Source organism: Manacus vitellinus, unplaced genomic scaffold, assembly GCF_001715985.3.
Source record: "Manacus vitellinus isolate BGI_N305 unplaced genomic scaffold, ASM171598v3 scaffold_82_pilon, whole genome shotgun sequence".
Classification (NCBI taxonomy): Eukaryota; Metazoa; Chordata; class Aves; order Passeriformes; family Pipridae; genus Manacus; species Manacus vitellinus.
Window position 1 is genome coordinate 783,805 of NW_021940828.1, and position 5,342 is coordinate 789,146.

The 5,342-nt window shown below is 42.7% G+C and overlaps 1 protein-coding gene across 1 annotated transcript in view; it reads left to right on the forward strand.

Annotated features, from left to right (window-relative positions):
• The window catches only part of PINX1 (PIN2 (TERF1) interacting telomerase inhibitor 1), a 61,863-nt gene that overhangs the window by 52,393 nt on the left and 4,128 nt on the right, over positions 1-5,342 (forward strand). The gene's annotated exons all lie outside the window — the stretch shown is intronic.

Below are 5,342 nucleotides of genomic sequence, written 5' to 3' on the forward strand. Positions count from 1 at the left end.
GGGGCTTGGATCAACCTGGGCTAGTGGAAGGTGTCCCTGTCCATGGCAGTGGGTTGGAACAAGACGATCCTGAAGATCCCTTCCAACCCAAACCATTCTTTGATTCCATGATTAGACTCCTGCCCAACCCTTTGAAATACTGTATTTGAGAGTCTCTTGATGATTTGATTCCATACAGGTAGATCACAGAACAGAAGAGTGGTGCTGTGTGTGTTCTCTGTTGGGTGTCCCAGCCCCGTGGCAGAGCCATATGAGAGGAACAACAGGGTTATTCCATCCTTGCCCGGTGCCTTTGGAATCCATCTGGGATCCCTCTCTGAAGGATCTCAAAGCACTTCCCAAACACTTAATGAAACTCTTGAGCTCTGCTGCAAGTTTCATCCAGTTGATCAGGCATGTTCTGTGCTTTGATAACCTGTGCCAGAGCTGGAGGGAATAACTTCTCCAGGCTTTCCCACCAGCCGGGAAGAGAACTTGGGAAACGTGACCTTCCCAGTCCCGTGCTCGCTTTGCTGGACTTACTTCCTCTGTTATTCAAGGTGAGAACAGGACGGTTAGAACTGATTTAGGTGCTTCTGGGAAGATGAAGTCACTGTGTTTGGATCTCTGTGCTGTGCCAGTAGAGAGATCCTTGGGGAAATCTCTTCCTTTAGGTTTGTTTATGCTCAGTGGAAGGCACAGATGTAATTTGTGAGGAAATGCGGAGGAACGGAGGTTTTGCTGGGCTCAGCAGTGTGGTGCAGGGACATGAGATGGCACACAAGGATATCTAAGGGGCTCTCAAGATATGAAAAGGGTTTTCTCTGCCCTGTGCTGAGCTTTTGACTCTCTCCCCACGTTCCTTCAGCCTTCTGCACCTCTTGGTGCCTCACGGTGTGTGTTCCCCCTTCTCCTCAGCTCCTGCACTTTGTTGTGCTAAAACTTCAATAAATGCTTTTTTTTTTCCTGAAAAGTGGAAGAACAGTAGAAGGAAGTCTGTGCAACACAGGGTTCCCAAGCTGCCACTGGAAGTACAGGTGCTGTGGACTGCCCAGGATCTGCTAATGACAGCTGGAATGAATCCCCATGGCTGTCGTTGTAATCAAGGCTCTGGCCAAAATTTAATCCCTTGCACTTTTGCAACCCTGTTGTTTCCTGTTCCCCTGTTGTTTGCGGGCTGAAGGCAAAACCTGGCTGAGTGTTACAGCTCCTGTTTCATTGATGGGAACAGGCTGGGATCCAACACATCCTAAAACACTAAAAATGTGTTGTTTAGATGACAAACAAATGGCATTTTGGATATCAAGAGATTGCATTCAGCAAGAAAGATGCTGGCTTTCTATTGGGTGAATTATAAGAATGAAGGAAAATGCTAAAATTGGCCACTTTCTGAGGTACAGGATGAGCTTTTGGCAAAAATGTGAAATAGAATTACAAGACAACCTGGGGAGAATTTGAATGTAGTTGTAAAAGAAACTCCTCACCACAGAATTTAAAACTGAAATTAAAAATGGAATCAGCAAGTACAATGTAAATGTACTTAGAAACCAAGCACCTATAGATTTATACAGTGGAATGAAATGGGTGCTGTTATGTGGAAATAAAACCTCCTCACTAGGATATGGTGCCACATCCAAGGCCAGGTTGGAACAACCTGGGATAGTGGAAGGTGTCCCTGCCCATGGCAGGGGGTTGGAATGAGATAAACTTTAGGGTCCCTTCCAATCCAAACCATTCTGCAGTTCCATGATCAGAATTTGGGTGTCCTGAAGGATGGTGGGACCTCTGTCTTTGGAGATTTCCATGATTCCAATACAAAACCTGACCTGGTCTAGTGCTGACAATAGTCCTGCTCCAGCCTGGAGACCTCCAGAGGTCAAGGATTCTATTAATAACCCCAAAATTATTCTATGCAAAGATGTGCTATAATAAAATTCCTTTGCTTTTTAATTGCAAGAGGAAAAACCTATTTTTTTCTATCTTTTGGAGCTGCAGGTGTAGCAAAAATGGATCTTCTTAATTCCATTGAAGAACAGTTGGATTTTTTAAAGAAGTTTTTCCTTGTCCCTTTTCCATTAATTACTTCCTAACCTCTCTCCTTGTCCTTGCTGGGTTGGAGACAGAGCTGATAGTTCCTGTGGAGTGTAGCAGTCGCTATCAACTGCAAGACAGCAGCTGATTTTTCAGTGTATTCTCACACAGATCTTACTGTAATGGAGTCAGGAAAGTGCATCTCTGTAGTAATTGGAACTTGTCCTTTTTAAAAGTGTCTCATGTCATACAGGCATTAGACACTCAGGATTTTCATTCCATTTCCCCTGCGTGGATTCATTGCTTTATTGGCACTCAGGATAAATAGCAGTGAAAGGACACCTTGCTATGGCTCTGTGAGGTGCCCTGGTGGTTAAAATACCAGTCAACAAAAAGCAGAAATTGCAAGTGGACTGAATTTTTACCTTTTTCTTTTTTTTTCCCAGGTTGAGTATTCCTGCTTCTCATCTCTTTCATTAAACCCTCATTTATTATAACAGGCTGCCCATAGAAGTGGTCAGGTCCCCATCTAAGAGGGGTTTAAAAGATGTGGCACTTGAGGACATGGGTTAGTGGTGGCCTTGGCAGTTCAGGGGAATGTTTCAGCTAGAGGACTTTTCCAACCTCAACAATTCTGTGATTAGCTGGAGGTCAAATTGGATCCCTGTTTAAGTTTTTAAAGCATTACAGGGCTGGGAGATGCTTCTGGGGATCCTCCATTTTCCATTCCAAGCAAGGATTAACTCCACCTAATGCTTTCCTGAGAGTTGTTTCTAGTTGTTTTCAAAGGTTGAGACTCCCAGTGGTTGTTGAGGCTTCACATATGTGCTGATCTCTCCTACTGAAGTTCCATGTGGGTGATTTACACCTGCTGCTGTTTGTCCTTTTCCTCATGAGCACCAGGAAGATTGTCCCATTTTCCCTTTGCATTAGCTCTTCCCTTTGCATGAAGCCTGTTATCATTAGTTCTTCATAAAATGCTGTCTGCAGCTAAGTGAAAAGCATCAGAGCCTCCTGAGTACCTGCTCTGGAGTCAGCATTGAGTTCAGAACTGATGGTATGTGGCCTTATTTATGCATGTATTTATTTTAATCCTGCTTAAATTCATCGTGCTACAAGTCATTGTTCACTCTCTTGCCTGTTTGATCCCAATCCAAATGTTTATGCTCATACTTAACTTGAAGTTGTCAGCTCCTTCAAGCAAGGCTCTGTCCTCACTGATGTCTGCAAAGCTCCAGAGTGGCTCTCCAGGAATAATCTGCAGCCATTCTGGGTTAGAAGGATACAGGGATGCCCTCAGTTCTGTTTGGTCTTTTGCACTGCATGGGGGTCATCCCAAAGCACCTCTGGGTGAGGATCTGAAGCAGCAGGAACAGAACTGGATTATCTTAATCTTATTGTTACACTTTCTCAACCAGAAAGTAGGTGATGGCCGTGGTTCAGCCAGGAAGGGGTGGTTGCATTTTAAAGCTGTGAATGATGATGTGTTTTCCATGTAACTCAGGCTCCATGTTCTTCATCCAAACCACTTAAGTGAGAATCTACTGAAATTAGAGTTTAGATTTATTCTGCCTTTGCCTTTCGTGTCGTTTTTGTGAATTGGAGCTCACAAAACTGGTGTGAATTAGTACCCCCTCCTTTCCAAATGAGGAAGCAAAAGCTTAAATAACAGTAGTTCATATGTGGCAGATCTGAGACTGTATAGGAGATTTTTTTATTCCCCTATTCTAAGCTTTTAAGTGCTAAAAAAGACATACTTGCATTCTGAAGAGCCTCTGAATTAATCCAAGCTGCTTCTGTTGCTCATGTACCGACACCCTTTGCTTTGCTGGTTGGTTATATCTCACTTTTCCTCACAGAGTAACGTGCAGGTGCAGTTTTACTTTTTGAATATTAATTATCGTTGAATCACAGAATGCTTTGGGTTGGAAGGGACCTTAAAGATCATCTAATTTCAACCCACTGCCATGAGCAGGGAACTTTCCACTAGACCAGTTTGAGTTTCATGGATGTGTAAATCCTTTCCACTTCAGGCTTCTGCTCTTGCCAGACTGTTTTCATGATGTGATGTGAATTGCTTTGATAATTAGCCATAAGCCTCTGTTTTTTCTTTCACTAAGTAACTGTGGCTGGAAGGTAGTTTCAGAGTGTGATGCCTTAGAGATGCAATCCTGATCCTGCAGGATTCAAGGCAACCAGGATTTCCCTCTATAAGTTTAGTGATGATTTAATCAGCAAGTGAAGAAAACACGGCAGTACATAAAGTGCTTTATGTCCTTCAGATTATTTTCCATACATTTAATTGCATAAACAGATGATATTTACAGGGGACTTCTGGCTGTGATTGACCTTCATCTTTTCCTGTGCCCTTCCCAACCTCTCCTTGAATTTTCCTATTGTTTCCTCTTAATCATTCCACATTTAACACTGTGTTTCAAGCAGTTGTTTTCTCTTGCTCGGGACCATCCTACCAATTCTCCAGAGATCAGGATTCCCAGTTCCTTTTAATTCATCTTTCCAGAATGATTTCATTGGCAATTTTGGAACTCATGGAACTCCAAAGCCCAATATTCAGGTTTTCCACCACTTACAGCACAATTGCTCTTTCCCTTTTACATGATCATCATTTTTTAGGAGTAGGAGTGTCTTTAATCTGGTGAAAAATTGCTTTTCAGAAGTTGCAGCAACACAATACACATTTAAGGATGCATTTCTTATTTTTATTTGAATTTTTTCTATGTGTGTGTTGGGTCAAGGAGGGGAGGAATTGCATAAACTGAGAGAGTTTGGAGTTCAACAGTGTTCCCATGGCTACTAGGACAGGTACATCACGGAAGAGGGAACACTTTGGCATTTAACAGCCCTTCCAGATGATTTATGGTTTTACATAAGCTTTTCCTAAACCCAGAGGTTTTCTAGGGTTGGCACCTTTTTGCTTGTCTCCATGCCCTGTTAGTTCTGTGCTCAGTGGCCCGTGGTTATTAAAATTCTTATCAATAAAGGAGTTTCTGAGCAAGGTTCTTATTTTCTGGGCTCGTGCAAACCTTCTGAACTCCTCTGCTTAACCAAAGGAACATTTGTTTTTATGCCTAATGTATTTTATAAAAAGAAACATGTAGAGTTCAAGTAATATTTGCCTTCAATTACAGTAATTAAGTTGTCAGGACTTGAAGTCACCAAGGGAATAAGAAAATCCTTTCCTGGTTGGCCAGGGGGTAACTGGTGTTCTGGTCCCAAGTGCATTTTACATCTTGGGGTGGGGAGGGAAACTGTTCTGGCTGAAAACCTGGGAGACTGTTTGTCCTTTTGCAATCCAGGGTGTCAAAATCCTG